The sequence below is a fragment of the Ascaphus truei genome, chromosome 1 (genome assembly GCF_040206685.1).
Source record: "Ascaphus truei isolate aAscTru1 chromosome 1, aAscTru1.hap1, whole genome shotgun sequence".
Lineage (NCBI taxonomy): Eukaryota > Metazoa > Chordata > Amphibia > Anura > Ascaphidae > Ascaphus > Ascaphus truei.
Genome location: NC_134483.1, coordinates 525416646 through 525437214, shown reverse-complemented (window position 1 = coordinate 525437214; position 20569 = coordinate 525416646).

Here is a 20569-nt window from a genome sequence, read left to right as displayed (position 1 = left end):
GGAACCGGGGAGGGAAGGCAGCGAGTGAGCCAGCCAGTTTTCCCCGTTACCCTGGCAAAGCCTCAGGGGGTGTCTCAGATCAGCAACCCCCTGTTGCAGCCTTGCTATGGGCTGGAGGTACCAGGGGTTGTGGCACAGTTAGACCACCCCCAGATTACCTGCCAGCCAAGAGCTAAGGCGGTTGCATCGGGAGAGATGCCCCTGGGCTCATCCCCGGTAATGGGGAGACAGTGTCAGGGAGATGGCCTCACTCAGGTGTCCCTAGGATCCAGGTTAGGATTAGATAGGGAGAAGCGGAGTGAGGGGAGGCTGCAGGTAGGTAGCCAGCAGCAGATCTCAGTGAGAGAAGGAGGGCTAGTGGTAGCCAGGGAGGGAAAGCATCAGGTAGTGACGCTAGAGTTTCCCGTTACACTGGCAGAGCCCCAGGGGGTGTCTCAGATCAGCAACCCCCTGTTGCAGCCTGGCTATGGGATGGGGGTATCATGGGCAGTGGCAGGCTTGTGCCACCCCAGGGATACCGGCCAGCCAAGCGCTAAGGCGGTTGCCTCTGGAGAGGTGCCCCTGAGCTCATCCCTGGTAAGGGGGAGACAAGGTCAGGGAGGTAGGTGCACTCAGGTAGTTCCAGGGTCTGGGGTAGGATTGCCCAGGAAGGAGAGGAGTGCAGGTGGGCTGCAGGGAGGTAAGCAGCAGGCTGAGGTGCTGGGCTTAGGGGAGGCTAGGCAGGGAGGCACCGTGGAGCAGGGGGAGATAGGTCAGTGGGGTGTTAGGCAGCTGGCAGAAGCTAGGGATGGGCTAGGTAGGCAGAAAGTCCCTTGCTATGACGGGCCAGGAGTGACCCCTCTGACAGATTCCCCCGGGTCCCCAAAGGAAGGGCTGTGGGTAGATAGGCAGCCAGGGAGGAGAGTCAGGAGTATAGCGGAGCAGCTACAGGGTGGCACAGCGCCAGGGCAGGTAGGGTCCCTACAGAATAGTGACATAACCCTGTCCCAGACTTGGTTGACAGGAAAGCGACGGTCTGTGCTATATAGCTGGTCTCCTGCTGGGGCAGAGGGAGGCAAAGGAGAATGCCCGGCTTTGCAGGAACTGGACTTTACAATCCACTGTGTACTGGTCAATGCTGGAGGACAATTTTGCCAGGCCAATCCCTCAGGACGTATTGAGTGCGTCAAGAGCGCCAGTGGTATCCCAGGGCCATGGGGAGGCCGCTGGGGTACCAGGGGCCCTTGAGCAGGGGAGGTGTGGCGGTAGGGAGGGTTTGGCCCGGGGTTAACAGGGTTACCCCCCAAGGGCCCCCCTCTAACGTCGCCAGGGAGACAAGGGGTTAACTGTGCTGAGGCCCAGAAATGTGATTTTACCCTTGTTATAACATGTAAATGTATTCTTCCCTGTTCCATTGTAATGTCTGGGTTAATCAGTACCTGCATAACACACACACTGGGTCATCAGGGGTTAATTGTGTAAGCCCAGTGGGCTAGTTAATGCGTTATCTGTGTATTCCCTTTGCCTCATGGGCCTGCAACTGCCTGTGCCCGCAAGGTATTCTGAGCCTTGGGGTACAGCCTCCGGGTCACCCCCCAAGTACACACATATTAAAAATATAACTTTGTCATAAGAGGGACATATATTTTTGATAAAGTGACTTTTTGCAGTTTGTAGAAATGTCCAGAAACCAAATGGTTTGCCTCATCTGAGTCTAGTCACTTGCCTATGCACGCTTCCTCTCTCCCAGTGCATATCAAAAGGGAGGTGTGAATTGGCCAGATTGGAGCCTGGCTTCCCAGGGGAATTGTTTATGAGGGAAGCAGGCAAAAGGAAGGGAAGTGTTTGTTATTCACACCTTCCAGCAAAAGGTATCCCCCAGCAGCAAATCAAAGTGAGTAACTTTATTAAATATAAGAATATTATGAGATGTCCTGGGCGGAAAAGGATAAGAGTTACATATGTGTATCCGTTGGATGTAGCCCATCGTTTTGAGGCTAAACATTGTACATTTACCTGCTACGAAATGCCAGATATTAATATCTCTATTAATGTTCATATTACAATGTAATGATGGGTCTCTCTACGAGCGTCAGGTATCCCAGAATGCAGTAATATATCTCACCGGACTGTGTGTACTACGGAACGGAAATTATGCAATGATTTGCAGTAAATATGAAATTTTGGTTAAGTCTGAGGAACCCCTGTTGTGATGAGCAGGGAAAGGCTAGAATTTACAAACCTGATCATCAAAGACTAAGTGGCTAATTGCTTATGCTTGGCCCAACGGACAAAAGGAATTAACCAGAGGAAGTGGAACTTTTCACACTGACCACCTAGCTTCAAAAGCTTCCAAGGGACATTTGCTAGCCGTCTCGGCACCTAAGGTTACAGATAGAGGGACAAACGGTATATAAACTAGCTGTCCACCCTCTATCAAGGGTTCATGTTGTTCATGCTGTTCAGTTCATGTTGTTCATGCTGTTCAGTTCATGTTGTTCATGCTGTTCATTGTTCTTCATGCAAATGATCTTCATGCATACATGTGACCTGCCTGTTTTGCTGTGATGTCAACACAAATATGGAAGAAGTGGCAGTCTGTAATACTGCTGGCTGTCTTGCCATAATCTTTACGTAAGTGTCTATATTTTGCCTGTTATTGTATAATCTGTTGTGTTCACCTTTATCAAGGAATAAATTCTATTTATCATATCTAAGTCTCGTCCCAGTTCAAACCCAGGTATATATATATTTATATATATAGTTTCGGTGTAAATTACAGCCTGTCGCAAGCTACCGTGACACACACAAATCTTTACAATATACACTCAGTAAAACACTTACTGGGATGGGGAAATGAAAACAAATGCCCTTGGAATGAAACAAAGTCTCTGGGCACCCTTGCACGCATGCGAGTGGGTGCGCAAAAAGATCCGTGTTGCAGTTCCTGGCTAGGGCGCAACTTGCCAGCCCTATATCTCAGCCAACAGGACAAAGTTTGTTCATTCCTTACAGGGTTCATTTGGGGACCCTTAGCTCTAACGAATTCCAGAAGAGAAGGATGAACCTTGGTTACGAAATTTTTAACCCCTCACACTCCAAAACCACTGACGCTGGAACTTGGTTGAATTGTTGTTAAAATCAGGTGAATCTAACTGGGACTGGGCTGCAGGCATTTTTTATAGGGTTCATGGTCCTATACTTAACATATGCACCCAATCCCGCATCTGGGAATATTTCCCCACCTATCCCCGACTTGCCAGTACTTCGCAGAAAGGGCAGGGGCTGCCTCTCGGTTTGCACGGAGCATGTGCCAACTTCACACCTGAGCTCCTTGGCATACCAGGGTCAGCCCCTTACCTGGCGACACTGAGTCTGGGGTTTGGCCACCAAGTGTGAAGTGCGCATACTTTACACCGGTATCTGGCACTCAAAATATCCTGGCCATCCTAACACCTAGGATTGCTGAGGCTTTTCAACTCTGGACTTCTCATAGACATTGAGGCACCCTCTCTGCAGGGGCTCTTTGAAGTATGGAATAAAAAAAAAACCTCAAGTAACAAACAAAAATTAGACAGCACGCAAAAAAGTAAATGGAATAATAGGTGCAATGTGGAACAAGGAGGACCCCAATTCCTCCCAAGTAACGATATAGAAAAACAATTGTTCCCAGCACACAAAAAAGAAAAGGAGGGGAGCAGTGAACCAAAAAGGGTTTAATGAACAAAACACAAAGTGAATGAAAAACACAATGCAACAACAAGGGAGGAGGGGGGGAAGTGGGGGATGGGTAATGAACGTAAATGAAGTACAGGGGAATGGGGGTGGCAACGTTTTGGGGTCTAAACCCCTTCTTCAAGCCCGTTCCCAAAAAGATACGTTGTATCAAATGGTACTTCCCTCTGCCCTATACCAAACTCCCAAAAAATACACCATAAAAGGTGCAATGATACATGAATTATCAACACAAGGAATAACACAAGTCCAAAGTACAATAGTGCTGTAGAGAACCAGCAATCAGTCCTGGAAGCTACATATAAGGCAAATGAGCCTAGTGCAGTGGCTATATCAGAAATCATGTGTGCTGGGAACAATTGTTTTTCTAAAAACAAACCTCAGTTCATTCACCCTTAGCATATTTGCATGCCAGAGGATTTTTCCTGTGCTTGCAGAAAAAACGTTTTCCTGCCTTCACATTTAAAATCAACATTATAACCCAGTTTATTAAAACAATATGGTCTGCTTGTGCCACTACTATACATTTTATGTGGGTGTATGGTTTTGTTATTCCTTACTGCACTCCAAAAATTAGAGTGCTAGCTTATTCCGTTCGCAAGTTAGCTTCTTTAATTTAACGGGCCATGATGTGGGTTTGCGGTTTAACCCAGTTCCCACGTCAATTGACTTTCCCTCTTTCAAGTTATGAAGCTAACAAGGTAGCGGATACATTTTGACAGAAACCACTTCAGCTGGACCGCAAACCACTTACTCAATTAACCTTGCGGTTGCGAGGTCGAGAGCTTAGAAAGTGATCCCTATACTTTCAACACGGCCACACCACATAGCCACGCGTCTTCAATCAGCGCTTGGTTTAGCGTTCACAGCTCCCTCTTGTGTCTCAAAACCAATTGACACAGTTTGTACACATTCCTATTACTGCAGCTAGGGAATGGGCTGCACAATGGGGACAAGAGTGATGGTGTAGGGGAAAATGTATCAGTGTGGTGTACATACAGTTAACCCCTTCAGTCCCAATGCGATTTAGGGTTAATCAGCCGGGTATAATGCCTTTATTAATGGCCTGATTAACCCCTCCATCGCAACAATGATCCAATTGCATTGCTGGACATTGGGTCCCAAGAGACTATTATTTACCAACCATTCTACGACCTGCATATGAAGCATCTGCCAATGCAGCCGGCCGAAAAGATGAAGTTATGGGGTCTTAGTAGCAAACACTACTCCATCGATGGCGTGATTAAAGTGCGGTTGAACATACCGCAGCTCAATACCAACAAAACCCACTCCATGGAAGTGGAAGCGTTAATATGTCCTGAGCCCCCATCATATTAGGGACCAACACGAATGTGGTGAGAGACCTGATCCGGGCCTATCTGCAGGATGTCGGAAAATTACCCCTATCCTCTCTGAAGATTCACCCCGTAGTCAAGGAAGAATGCCATACAATCTCTGCCCAAGAAAGATTTGGATAATTCTTCAACCTAGAGAAGGGATTGACAGAGATTCCACCAGGGGGAGTGAAGCACATGAACGCAGTACCTAACAACCCGGGCCGCGATGAGGCCGACTGGTACTTCTCACTAGAGACCACACCTGAAGAGGCCACCAAGAGAGGGTTCAAGTTGTGCCAGAGATGATGGAGTGGAAGTCTACAATTCCTTGCTGGTTCAATGGTGACCATCCAGAACATCTCGCCCCATCCTATAAGATTTGACTTTGGGCAAGCCCTGGGTCGGATATACCCAGTTACTCAATAGGAGAAAGAGCTCACCCCAGGCTCCCAGTAGTGGAGGCTTAGGCCTCCTGTGAGCAACAGGTAAATCAGCACTCATAATCACCCACGTAGTTCCCATAGGCAGAAAAGAGAGCTACATATACAGGATTGCAGTTTGACTTCAGGGAATCGACATTTCTCGAGGAGTGGAAAAAATGGCTAGGCAATAAGCTGGTGGAAAACCAAGATGTATTCTCCACCAGTGAAAAGGATGGGCTGCAGCAAGAGTGCTCAACACACGATCTGGTTGAATGACACCACTCCATTTCAGGAGCGTTCCAGGCGCATAGCTCCAAGAGATGTGGAGGACAAGAGAGACGTCCTGAAGGAGATGGAAATGGCGGGCATTGTAATGGAGTACCGTAGCCCCTACACCTCTCCTATTGTGGTAATGCCACAGAAGAACAGGTCCATTCACCTATGCGTGGACTACCGCACCTTGAACCGCCACACAGTCCCAGACCAGTATAACCTTCCGTGGATCGAAGAGATACTCAGCGCCTTATCAGGCAGTCAGTGGTTCAGCGTGCTGGACCTGAGGTCTGGGTACTACCAGGTACCCATGAGCCCCGAAGACAAGAAGAAGACAGCATTTGTCTGCCCCCCTCGGGTTCTACCAGTTCACCTGGATGCCCCAAGGTGTACCGGAAACATTCCAGAGGCTAATGGAAAAGACCATTGGGGATATGAATCCCTGGGAATGTCTGGTATATCTGGAAGATATCATTCGGAAGAACGTTAGAAGAGGATGAAGAATGCCTTCTGAAGGTCCTAGATTCACTGGGAAGAGAGGGCCTGAAGTTGTCCCTGGACAAATGTCAGTTCTGCCACACTTCATTCACCTATGTAGGCAACATAGTGTCCGCAGAAGTAGTGGCTACCAACCCATTAAGGTCGAAGTCATTTTGAACTGGCCTAGGCCAGATAAGGTGGTGGAGCTGCGATCCTTCCTGGGGTTTTAGGATACTACCGCAGATTCATAGAAGGGTACTCCAGCAAGGCCAGGTCCTCAATGACCCGTTAGAAATCTACCCTGAGGAACCTTGGCAAAAGGCTGCAACTATGCGAGCACCATTCAGGGACAAATAGAAGCCCGCCTGCGAAAAGGCATTCACAGTGCTTAAGAAAAGCCTCACGGAAAACCCTGTCTTGGCTTATGCCGACCCGGAGAAGCTATACATCCTGCATGTGGATGCCAGCTTCAACAGGCTGGGAGTTGCGTTATATCAAAAATACCCTGCTGGCCTCCACACAGTAACGTATGTGAGTCGCAGATTTACGCAGAGTGAACAAAGCTATCCAGTCCACAAACTGGAATTTCTAGCACTTAACTGGGCGGTAGTCGATAAACTACACAATTATCTGTGTGGGGTCTCTTTCGAGGTACGGACCGACAACAATCCGTTGACCTACATCCTGACCTCTGCCAAATTGGATGCCACTGGCCACAGGTGGTTGGCTGCCCTATCTAATTTTCAGTTTACACTAAAATACAAGCCGGGCCCTTGAACATCGGAGCCGATGCTCTGTCCAGAAGAACTGGACTGAGTGCAACGCCAGACGATGGCTCATGGGAAGAAATCCCTGGGCCTGGGATTCTGGCAATGTGCTCAACCGCGGCAATAGTGGAGGATAAGATTGCTTTCTCCGAACTCAGAGTGGTGGACTCATTGGGATGTCAGTCAAAGGCACTTCCAGCAGCATACTGCCTCCCTGAAGGCATGTCCATCACAAAAGATAACATCATTAGATGGAAAGAGTTGGTGATACACCAGATGCAAGACCCGGTGGCTAGAGCCAAATGTCGAGCCATCCAAGAGAACAACGCTTCCTTAGTGAAGTGGGCCCCTGTCGACATGGTCGCTGTCATCATGAGGGAATGGGACAAGTTCTGCATGGAACGTGGCCTTCTCTACCGAATAGTCCCTTTCATAACCATCCCAATAGGAGATAACTAGTCCTGCCCAGAAGCTTGCAGTACACTGTCCTAAGATCTCTGCATGATGACCATGGACCCCTGGGAGTAGGCAAAACATGCGGCCTAGTAATAGACAGGTTATTCTGGCCAGAGATGCGGGAATCAGTTGAGCGCCATTGCTGGTGGTGACTGCGGTACATACAGCGAAAAACACTGCCTAAACACGCAGCCACAATAGTCCACTTTAAAAGCTCTGGTCCCATGGACCTAATCTGCATGGACTTCCTCTGCATCAAGGCAGACTCAAAGGGTATCGGGAACATCCTGTTAGTGACCAATCACTACACCCGATACGCCCAAACGTTTCCCACCAAGGACCAGAAAGAGCTCGCAGTAGCCAAAGTGCTGTGGGAAAAGTACTTCATCCATTACGGATTACCTAATCGGATGCACTCCGATCAAGGGAGAGACTTCAAGAGCAAGTTAATCAAGGAGCTTCTAAACTTGCTAAATATCGAGATGACTCGCACAACTCCCTACTACCCTGAAGGAGATGCCCTGCTGGATAGGTTCAACTGAACACTCCTGGATATGCTAGGCACTTTGAAGGGCTCCGGGAAGGCCAGCTGGAGTAAGCTTGTCAAGCCATTGGTACATGCCTAAAATTGTACCAGGCATGAATCCATGGGGTATACACCTTATTTCATGATGTTTGGTAGAGAGGTGCAACTGCATGTGGACATTCATCTCCGAGTATCCACTGATGGACTACCGAACATGACACACTATATGTAGGCTGTTGGCTGTTGGTAGTATATGGGTGACAGTGTAGGCTCAAAAGGTGGTAAATGGCTAAGGAAAAGACGGTGGAATAGATGTATGGGGTGTAGGAGTGTGAGGTCAATTAGGGAACCACCTCTAAAGTCAATAAGGTTCCAAGGAAAAACTGACTCATACAGTGTCTACGATCAGCCACACGGCGGAACGGGTTGTATTAGCCCTGTCTTTTCATTTATACACTTCTCATGCCTAATACATAGCTTTGAGTGACGGGACACTGTTATTCATACCCATTACGGGAAGTCTGTGTATGCGCACGGCCCCTCACTATCGGAGAGTGTATGTCTGCAGGCGCCTGACACAAGGCTTTATCTAGGCTGTTTTACACAGTATACCAGTGGGAGGACACGTACATCTTTGGTTCCCTATTATAGGGGCAACACTGTGTATATATATGTGCATATTATATGGCAATTGTGGATCATCATGTGTGAATACCTACCTAGGTATACTCCTGTCATCAGCCGGGGATCCTAACAGATTGGATAATTATCTTGTATAGTAGATTATCCCCCTGCAACTTACCTGTTTGCTAGCTGCTACCAAGGTACATTCTCTGCTCCACCAGGCCATTTAAGTCTCTTATCAGTCAGTACTTCCAGTGTCATATATACTGGTAATACACATGTACCTCCAGTACACCTGATATATGAGACTTAGTTTCTACCCTGGTCATTTACCCACCTCGTGTTTTAATGCACTTTTCTCTACCCATTTACCCTACACCCCCGGATGTTCCTTTCCCTTGTATATATATATTTAATAAACCTTTTTTGTTTTTGCGTTGCGTAGCTTAGGGCTATTGGCCCGGGACATATTGTGTGTTCCCTCCTATACTCTCTCTCGTGAGTGCAGCCCTGGGTTTCTTGCTCCACTGGGGGCTTAAAACCCCCCTCTGGATTTATGTATCCACTAATTTTTTACCCTATGCACCATGAGCCATATTACTACATTGAATAGTTAAGGTGAGCGATAAGCATTTGTGTGTTTGTCAATATTCTATCAGTAACCTGGCATGTATCCCTATCATAAGTAATATTTTTAAGTTTAAACCACACATATTTATATGAATCTTTCATGTAAATGCTTCGTAGAATTAGTCATGTATAACTTTGACCAATACATTAGTTTCACTATAACTACATGTGTGTTTCTTCAGACAACATAGGAAAACATTAATTGTATTATTTGAGTGATGTCAGTGTCATCAGCATGACATTGATAAAAATGGAGCACTAAGACAAGATGTAATTTCAACGTTTATTGTAATGTTTACACACATTTCAACTTAGTCGAAAATACCCTAACATCTATATTCATTCTGCTAAGCAAATTATATAATCTAAGATTAGCTAGGATATATTAAAGTTTGCATGTTCACTTTCAGGTGTATCATAGCATGATTGCCCATGTGATGTCTTTGGCATGTGGCCAGGATGGAAAAGCTCTCAGTTTGTCGGTCTTTGTATACATGCATTCACATAATCTTCTGTCTGGAATGGAGATGTCAACATCTGTTAAAGAAGTATATATATATTATTAATTACAGAAAGTTATCGGTTAAATACAAACTTAATGATGCATCTAAACACACGGTTTTTATACTGTAACTATGTACTACACGTGAAGCATGCCGTTACAAAATATTACGCTACATCTTCTAAATAACTGCTTACTGCATCAAAGCAATGTATTTATGTTAAAACACATTATTAACCATATTGAGATATATATATATATTCATAATCAACCACGGATAATTAGACAAATGCTTGTACAGGCAGTCCTTGTTTTACAACGAATGGCTTATCCAACGCTATTACGACGCTTTGCAAAGTTCTTTATGTGTATATAATATATATATATCATAATAAAGTATAATAATATATTATACTATCTAATAGATATTATTACATTAGATATTATATATATATATATATATATATATATATATATATATATATATATATATAAAATATATATATATATATATATATATATATATATATATATATATATATATAATTTGTGTGGGCTGCATATCTTATTGGCCGAGTTTAATATTTGGAGTATTTTACCAATAAAAATGCCTTCAGGAACGGAACCTTTCATTTAAACAGTGTTCCTATGAGAAAACGTGTTTCGCTTTAAGACGTTTCGCTATCCAACGCCATTTTGAGTAACGCATTGTGTCGGATAACCGAGGACTGCCTGTACTACCGAACGTTTCGTTTGTTCACATGCTATTATTACAAACATGTTAGATACAAAATGCTAAACATTAACTAGTCAGCATAATGTGACCGAATTTCATTTAAGCTGCTGCTTTCCCTGCCATTTCTATAAGTGACCAACCCAGATTCACCAGGTACATAACATTATTATTTAGCCATATGCAAAGTATACAAATTTGGAAGATATGTACTGCATTTAATTGATTCTTTTTTTTTTCACCGAGGGGCGTACACGTAGTCGACTGACATTTAAGGGCTGCGCACGAATATCTCTGATTTCACCCGCCATTGCACAGCACATTTCAAAATATTGGCATGTATATCGTTAACTGGATCTTACCTTCTTTCAGAACTGTGTTCCGGCATATTGTGATCTTCACAGCGCGAACTCTGTTATATTATCAGAAGAAGGCGAAAAGAGGCACGTTAATTAAGACAAATAATAAATGTGTATCGAGAGTGATACACCAAAGAATCCCCTTTAGATAGGCGCACTGCAGACCTGAAAATAAAGACGGTCAGGGGTAGGATGTAGTGTGTATAAATAAAAAACTTTATTAAATATTTGTGTATAAATAAAAACTTTATTGAATATTAGTGTAATAATGTACACAAAACAGTATATAGTGCTGTACTATACACTGACTAATAATAGACTGCTGTAGGTCTATATCAACCTCCGTCAAGCGTCTCACTGTGCTCCCATTAGTTCTGTCTCCCTTGAAGTGTGAAAACCTAGGCAGATGCTCTAAATGTCAATAATCTAGATGGGTTATTGTAACCCTATGACATATTGGTAGGTATAGGCTCTACCGAGACTAACAGAGAAGTTCACGCAGCACATCAACGTAATGTGCACACTGCGCATGCGTCATGTAAGTTAAAACAGTAGAGTCTGTTTATATGCGAGTTGCGCATGCGCCGGGGCAGTGCGTGAAGTAAATGTTTGGACGGCCCGTATAAGGTTGGTAACGGGTAAAGGGAGTACTGGGTGTCGAGGAAATGTTCAATAGTGATTACACATAGTGACACACAGAGCGTAGTGCCTATGGATCACTATAGATCGTAGTTTGATATGAACCCAGTATATATGCGTATTCTTTGTACATTGGTGCGTTCATGTGTCAAAGTTTGTGCTGTATCTGGTATAGTGTGCGTCTCAAACGGGCGTAGGTACGAGGATGCTGTGCACCTTTAGTAGCAGGAGTAGTGAAAAATAGTAAACGCAGGTCTGGGCTGCTTGGTAATATTTTCAACGGGGTTTTTTGGTGCCCATGTGACCGCAGAGCTGCTCACTCGTAAACTGCTGCAATTGAGAAAAATGGTATAGCACACGAGACCTAGGTAGTCAGAGCAGCCGTGTCTATACAGGGCTGCATGGAAAAAACATGCACGGTAGTATTTAAAGCAGGCAGGCTATTTTGATAGTGAATAGCAAGTGCTGCCCTGTAGCAGCACTAACACCTCTTTAAATGGGTGTATCAAATGAAAGTTAGACACAGGTCAGCGCACTAGAGGAGCTAGTAGAGATAGCTGGCGTGGTAAGGTATGAATCATACAGCTAAAGACCCGACATGCTGCATGTTTCGTCACTTCCTGTGACTTCATCCGGGGTGGGCGTTGCTTTGTTCCCGGTCGCTTCTTTATACCCTGTAGTTGCCATAGCGATCATGGGACACCAAATGCTGTAATGTGGTGATGCATGAGTACTGCATCCTAAACTGACCTAAGTTATTGTATGTAATACAAGTAAGAATTAACTTTGCTGGATTTCAAAAAATTGGGTTGGTGGTGACAACACTAAAATGAGTTGAAATGTGACTGTGATCTGACATAGGTTCATAGGAAAGAGTTAAAGACAAAACCTTCGTTTAAGCCAGATGGATAGTGGGTATTGAGCAGATAAATCCACCTGGCCTCCCGTTGCAGGAGTTTCTTATCCCAATTCCCCCTGCGAATGCTGGGGGGAACATGGTCTATGCCTTGAAAGTTAAGCGTATCAAGTTTCCCTGCATGGTGGTCCCTAACATGACGGGAGACCGGGGTGTCCAAAGCATTCCTGATAGATCCTATATGTTCCAGGATGCGTCTCCGGAGTTCTCGCTTTGTCTTGCCAACATACTTTTTTCCACATAGACAAGTTATCAAATAGATAATTCCACTGCTCTTGCAGTTGATAAACTGTTTTATGGTGTATGTTTTATTGTTGTCAGTATTTGTAAAGGTCTTGCTTTCCTTAACATAGCCACAAGCTTTGCAGTGATGGCACTTATATGATCCTTTGACGCTCAACCAAGTTGTACTTTTTCTGTTGTTTCCCAGCGTAAAGTGGCTGTGCACCAACAAATCTTTAATATTTGGTGCCCTTCTCCAGACAATTGATGGATGGCTTCTAAGTACCTTCTTCAGATCTTCGTCGTTCGTCAGGATAGGCCAATGCTTGGTAAGTATCCTGTGGATATCTCTCCACTGATTGTGGTAAGTGGCTATGCATCTGATCTCACTCATTTTCTTGCTGTCATCCGGTGATGGAGATTTTAGTAAATCAATACGTGGTGTGTTGATTGCACGATGATACGCCGTCTTGAGTTGGCGATTAGAGTATCCCCTAGCTAGGAAGTTATCCCGCATTTTTGTGCTTTCTTCTTTAAATGCCATGATATCTGTGCAGTTGCGTCTGATGCGCAAGAATTGTCCTGTGGGGATACCTCGTATGAGGGGTTGAGGATGAAAACTGTCGGCTCTAAGGTAACTATTAGTGGCAGTCTCTTTCTTGTGGTTCGTTGTGGAGAGATAACCATCCTCATTGATAGTGATTCTTAAGTCCAAAAAGGTAATGCTGTTAGGGCTACTTTCCGATGTCAACTTAAGGTTGTGTTCGTTGAGGTTAAGTATTTTCAGAAAGATTTCCAAATCATTCCTTGTGCCCTTCCAAAGTAGTAGGATATCGTCTATGTAGCGTAGCCACAAATCTATGTGTTCTGTGTACATAGACATTCCTTCTGAAAAGACACTGATGGCCTCCCACCAGCCTAGGTATAAATTGGCGTAGGTGGGGGCACATGTTGTACCCATGGCTGTTCCTTGGATTTGTAAATAATATTTGGAATCAAATAAAAAGTAATTGTGTTCCAATACAAACTCTAAAAGCTCGACAATGAAGGCATTATGTTCAGTGTATACACAGCTACGTGATGATAAAAAGTATGCTACCGCCATGAGACCGAACTCGTGTTTTATGCTGGTATACAGTGACTCCACATCGAAGCTTACCAGCAAAGTACCCTGCGTGACTTGTATTCCTTCAAGTCTGTTAAGGACATCCTTGGTGTCCTGGACGAAGGAAGGTAGTGATGTAACAAATCCTCTGAGTACTTTGTCTATATATATACTGATAGGTTCGGTAAGTGAGCCGATGCCCGCTACTATAGGTCGTCCAGGTGGTTTTTTAATGTTTTTATGGACCTTAGGGATGGTATAAAAAGTTGCTATAGTAGGGTCTTTTTGCATCATGAAGTCATGTTCGTTTTTTGATATAACTTTCATCTCCAAACCTTTACGTAATATATTGCCCAAAGTTTTTTGAAATGGTACTGTTGGGTCACCAGAGAGAGTCCTGTAGCATTTTTTATCCTTGAGCAATCTCAAGTTTTCCCTTCTGTAGTCCTCTGTTTTTTGTATCACTAAATTTCCTCCCTTGTCGGCCGGCTTTATAGTGATTTCCTTTAAATCTTTTATTTCTTTTAGTGCCTTTTGTTCTTCTTGGTTCAAATTACTCTGTATCTTGGTCTCTTTCAGGGATTCCAAATCCTTAGTAACCAAGTTAAGGAATGTAGAGATGTTGGCGCAGCTGTCCTGGTGCGGTGTAAATCGGCTTTTAGGTTTCAGTGTTGTGTGGGGTCCATCTCCAGGATCTTTGTCCCCATCTTCCAGGAGGTTGATCAAGTTGACTAGATGTTCTTTATCTTGGGTTTGCAGAAATTCTTCATATAGATTAGGTATCGCATTTCTTCCTCGTCTCTTGAAGAATTTGTGCAGGAGCATTTTGCGTGCGAAGAGGTTTATATCTTTAATGGTCTCAAAAAGGTCAAATTTATTGGAGGGAACGTAGGATAAACCTTTTTCTAGGAGGCTGAGTTGAGCCTCCGTAAGGGTTATTTCAGAGAGATTTATGATTTCACTCTTGTTGTTACATAGGTTCTCCCTGTTTAGTGTCTTCTTTTTCTCTGCCTCCTGTATCCTGACCATCTTCCTCTTCCTCTTCCTCTCCAATACCCCTCCTCTTCTAGTCTTTCTGGGCCATAATCTATTGCCTCCTGGGCCTGGCCTAAAAAATGTTCAGGGTTGTGACTCTCCCCTTGTGCCGGGGTTTTATCCCTTTGTGATTTTGATCTCGTTGTTATCCTGTTTTGATATCCACTACTGTCTTCAGTCTCTGACATTTCCCAGTCAGTGGACGAGTCACTATGATCCTGTATTTTGGCCCTTTCGGCTTGGAAATGGTGCTTATAAATTTTGCCACTCTTGTAATCCCCACTATCTCTCAGGAATTTTACGCGCTTGCGTTCTTTAATTCCTTTCACGTAGTTGTCAGTTGTTTTCTGAAGGATGTTTTCATATTTCTCAAACTGGGGTGATTCCTTCCATTGGACTGCCTCCTTTTTGTTTCTCTCTATGTCAATGTTAACCTTTTTGAGTTCAGCCAGTTCGTTCTCAACTAATAGAATCATTAAATCATGTGAACATTTTGTTATGGTCTCATCCCATTTTTTAATGAATGTCTCCTGTAAATTATGGTATGATGGAGAGAGATTAACTCTCAAACCCCTCGGTATCATCTTACTTTTTTGATATTTTTGGAGGCTGCACACCTCCCACCATAGGCGTGATTGTTTTTTATAAAGATGTTCTAGGTTTTGAAAATACGTCCTGATGTTACTAACGGTGGGTTCTTCTCTAGACATTGGGTTTATTGAAAAAATGTTTTCTGAGTCAGCCTCCCAATCGTTGAAATCCATAGTGCGTGAAAGAAAACCTGCCATTTTTTATGATTGTCTCAGGTTTATAATAAGTGTAGCTGAAAGAGGGGAGCTGAGGTGAAAAACAGGTAGAGAAACCAGTTGGTGAAGGGAGAACTATAGAAAGGGACCTCGCTCAGACCCCTAGAAGGTAGAGGCGTGCTGCCTGGGGATGGGCTAGATAGATAATAAATGTGTATCGAGAGTGATACACCAAAGAATCCCCTTTAGATAGGCGCACTGCAGACCTGAAAATAAAGACGGTCAGGGGTAGGATGTAGTGTGTATAAATAAAAAACTTTATTAAATATTTGTGTATAAATAAAAACTTTATTGAATATTAGTGTAATAATGTACACAAAACAGTATATAGTGCTGTACTATACACTGACTAATAATAGACTGCTGTAGGTCTATATCAACCTCCGTCAAGCGTCTCACTGTGCTCCCATTAGTTCTGTCTCCCTTGAAGTGTGAAAACCTAGGCAGATGCTCTAAATGTCAATAATCTAGATGGGTTATTGTAACCCTATGACATATTGGTAGGTATAGGCTCTACCGAGACTAACAGAGAAGTTCACGCAGCACATCAACGTAATGTGCACACTGCGCATGCGTCATGTAAGTTAAAACAGTAGAGTCTGTTTATATGCGAGTTGCGCATGCGCCGGGGCAGTGCGTGAAGTAAATGTTTGGACGGCCCGTATAAGGTTGGTAACGGGTAAAGGGAGTACTGGGTGTCGAGGAAATGTTCAATAGTGATTACACATAGTGACACACAGAGCGTAGTGCCTATGGATCACTATAGATCGTAGTTTGATATGAACCCAGTATATATGCGTATTCTTTGTACATTGGTGCGTTCATGTGTCAAAGTTTGTGCTGTATCTGGTATAGTGTGCGTCTCAAACGGGCGTAGGTACGAGGATGCTGTGCACCTTTAGTAGCAGGAGTAGTGAAAAATAGTAAACGCAGGTCTGGGCTGCTTGGTAATATTTTCAACGGGGTTTTTTGGTGCCCATGTGACCGCAGAGCTGCTCACTCGTAAACTGCTGCAATTGAGAAAAATGGTATAGCACACGAGACCTAGGTAGTCAGAGCAGCCGTGTCTATACAGGGCTGCATGGAAAAAACATGCACGGTAGTATTTAAAGCAGGCAGGCTATTTTGATAGTGAATAGCAAGTGCTGCCCTGTAGCAGCACTAACACCTCTTTAAATGGGTGTATCAAATGAAAGTTAGACACAGGTCAGCGCACTAGAGGAGCTAGTAGAGATAGCTGGCGTGGTAAGGTATGAATCATACAGCTAAAGACCCGACATGCTGCATGTTTCGTCACTTCCTGTGACTTCATCCGGGGTGGGCGTTGCTTTGTTCCCGGTCGCTTCTTTATACCCTGTAGTTGCCATAGCGATCATGGGACACCAAATGCTGTAATGTGGTGATGCATGAGTACTGCATCCTAAACTGACCTAAGTTATTGTATGTAATACAAGTAAGAATTAACTTTGCTGGATTTCAAAAAATTGGGTTGGTGGTGACAACACTAAAATGAGTTGAAATGTGACTGTGATCTGACATAGGTTCATAGGAAAGAGTTAAAGACAAAACCTTCGTTTAAGCCAGATGGATAGTGGGTATTGAGCAGATAAATCCACCTGGCCTCCCGTTGCAGGAGTTTCTTATCCCAATTCCCCCTGCGAATGCTGGGGGGAACATGGTCTATGCCTTGAAAGTTAAGCGTATCAAGTTTCCCTGCATGGTGGTCCCTAACATGACGGGAGACCGGGGTGTCCAAAGCATTCCTGATAGATCCTATATGTTCCAGGATGCGTCTCCGGAGTTCTCGCTTTGTCTTGCCAACATACTTTTTTCCACATAGACAAGTTATCAAATAGATAATTCCACTGCTCTTGCAGTTGATAAACTGTTTTATGGTGTATGTTTTATTGTTGTCAGTATTTGTAAAGGTCTTGCTTTCCTTAACATAGCCACAAGCTTTGCAGTGATGGCACTTATATGATCCTTTGACGCTCAACCAAGTTGTACTTTTTCTGTTGTTTCCCAGCGTAAAGTGGCTGTGCACCAACAAATCTTTAATATTTGGTGCCCTTCTCCAGACAATTGATGGATGGCTTCTAAGTACCTTCTTCAGATCTTCGTCGTTCGTCAGGATAGGCCAATGCTTGGTAAGTATCCTGTGGATATCTCTCCACTGATTGTGGTAAGTGGCTATGCATCTGATCTCACTCATTTTCTTGCTGTCATCCGGTGATGGAGATTTTAGTAAATCAATACGTGGTGTGTTGATTGCACGATGATACGCCGTCTTGAGTTGGCGATTAGAGTATCCCCTAGCTAGGAAGTTATCCCGCATTTTTGTGCTTTCTTCTTTAAATGCCATGATATCTGTGCAGTTGCGTCTGATGCGCAAGAATTGTCCTGTGGGGATACCTCGTATGAGGGGTTGAGGATGAAAACTGTCGGCTCTAAGGTAACTATTAGTGGCAGTCTCTTTCTTGTGGTTCGTTGTGGAGAGATAACCATCCTCATTGATAGTGATTCTTAAGTCCAAAAAGGTAATGCTGTTAGGGCTACTTTCCGATGTCAACTTAAGGTTGTGTTCGTTGAGGTTAAGTATTTTCAGAAAGATTTCCAAATCATTCCTTGTGCCCTTCCAAAGTAGTAGGATATCGTCTATGTAGCGTAGCCACAAATCTATGTGTTCTGTGTACATAGACATTCCTTCTGAAAAGACACTGATGGCCTCCCACCAGCCTAGGTATAAATTGGCGTAGGTGGGGGCACATGTTGTACCCATGGCTGTTCCTTGGATTTGTAAATAATATTTGGAATCAAATAAAAAGTAATTGTGTTCCAATACAAACTCTAAAAGCTCGACAATGAAGGCATTATGTTCAGTGTATACACAGCTACGTGATGATAAAAAGTATGCTACCGCCATGAGACCGAACTCGTGTTTTATGCTGGTATACAGTGACTCCACATCGAAGCTTACCAGCAAAGTACCCTGCGTGACTTGTATTCCTTCAAGTCTGTTAAGGACATCCTTGGTGTCCTGGACGAAGGAAGGTAGTGATGTAACAAATCCTCTGAGTACTTTGTCTATATATATACTGATAGGTTCGGTAAGTGAGCCGATGCCCGCTACTATAGGTCGTCCAGGTGGTTTTTTAATGTTTTTATGGACCTTAGGGATGGTATAAAAAGTTGCTATAGTAGGGTCTTTTTGCATCATGAAGTCATGTTCGTTTTTTGATATAACTTTCATCTCCAAACCTTTACGTAATATATTGCCCAAAGTTTTTTGAAATGGTACTGTTGGGTCACCAGAGAGAGTCCTGTAGCATTTTTTATCCTTGAGCAATCTCAAGTTTTCCCTTCTGTAGTCCTCTGTTTTTTGTATCACTAAATTTCCTCCCTTGTCGGCCGGCTTTATAGTGATTTCCTTTAAATCTTTTATTTCTTTTAGTGCCTTTTGTTCTTCTTGGTTCAAATTACTCTGTATCTTGGTCTCTTTCAGGGATTCCAAATCCTTAGTAACCAAGTTAAGGAATGTAGAGATGTTGGCGCAGCTGTCCTGGTGCGGTGTAAATCGGCTTTTAGGTTTCAGTGTTGTGTGGGGTCCATCTCCAGGATCTTTGTCCCCATCTTCCAGGAGGTTGATCAAGTTGACTAGATGTTCTTTATCTTGGGTTTGCAGAAATTCTTCATATAGATTAGGTATCGCATTTCTTCCTCGTCTCTTGAAGAATTTGTGCAGGAGCATTTTGCGTGCGAAGAGGTTTATATCTTTAATGGTCTCAAAAAGGTCAAATTTATTGGAGGGAACGTAGGATAAACCTTTTTCTAGGAGGCTGAGTTGAGCCTCCGTAAGGGTTATTTCAGAGAGATTTATGATTTCACTCTTGTTGTTACATAGGTTCTCCCTGTTTAGTGTCTTCTTTTTCTCTGCCTCCTGTATCCTGACCATCTTCCTCTTCCTCTTCCTCTCCAATACCCCTCCTCTTCTAGTCTTTCTGGGCCATAATCTATTGCCTCCTGGGCCTGGCCTAAAAAATGTTCAGGGTTGTGACTCTCCCCTTGTGCCGGGGTTTTATCCCTTTGTGATTTTGATCTCGTTGTTATCCTGTTTTGATATCCACTACTGTCTTCAGTCTCTGACATTTCCCAGTCAGTGGACGAGTCACTATGATCCTGTATTTTGGCCCTTTCGGCTTGGAAATGGTGCTTATAAATTTTGCCACTCTTGTAATCCCCACTATCTCTCAGGAATTTTACGCGCTTGCGTTCTTTAATTCCTTTCACGTAGTTGTCAGTTGTTTTCTGAAGGATGTTTTCATATTTCTCAAACTGGGGTGATTCCTTCCATTGGACTGCCTCCTTTTTGTTTCTCTCTATGTCAATGTTAACCTTTTTGAGTTCAGCCAGTTCGTTCTCAACTAATAGAATCATTAAATCATGTGAACATTTTGTTATGGTCTCATCCCATTTTTTAATGAATGTCTCCTGTAAATTATGGTATGATGGAGAGAGATTAACTCTCAAACCCCTCGGTATCATCTTACTTTTTTGATATTTTTGGAGGCTGCACACCTCCCACCATAGGCGTGATTGTTTTTTATAAAGATGTTCTAGGTTTTGAAAATACGTCCTGATGTTACTAACGGTGGGTTCTTCTCTAGACATTGGGTTTATTGAAAAAATGTTTTCTGAGTCAGCCTCCCAATCGTTGAAATCCATAGTGCGTGAAAGAAAACCTGCCATTTTTTATGATTGTCTCAGGTTTATAATAAGTGTAGCTGAAAGAGGGGAGCTGAGGTGAAAAACAGGTAGAGAAACCAGTTGGTGAAGGGAGAACTATAGAAAGGGACCTCGCTCAGACCCCTAGAAGGTAGAGGCGTGCTGCCTGGGGATGGGCTAGATAGATAATAAATGTGTATCGAGAGTGATACACCAAAGAATCCCCTTTAGATAGGCGCACTGCAGACCTGAAAATAAAGACGGTCAGGGGTAGGATGTAGTGTGTATAAATAAAAAACTT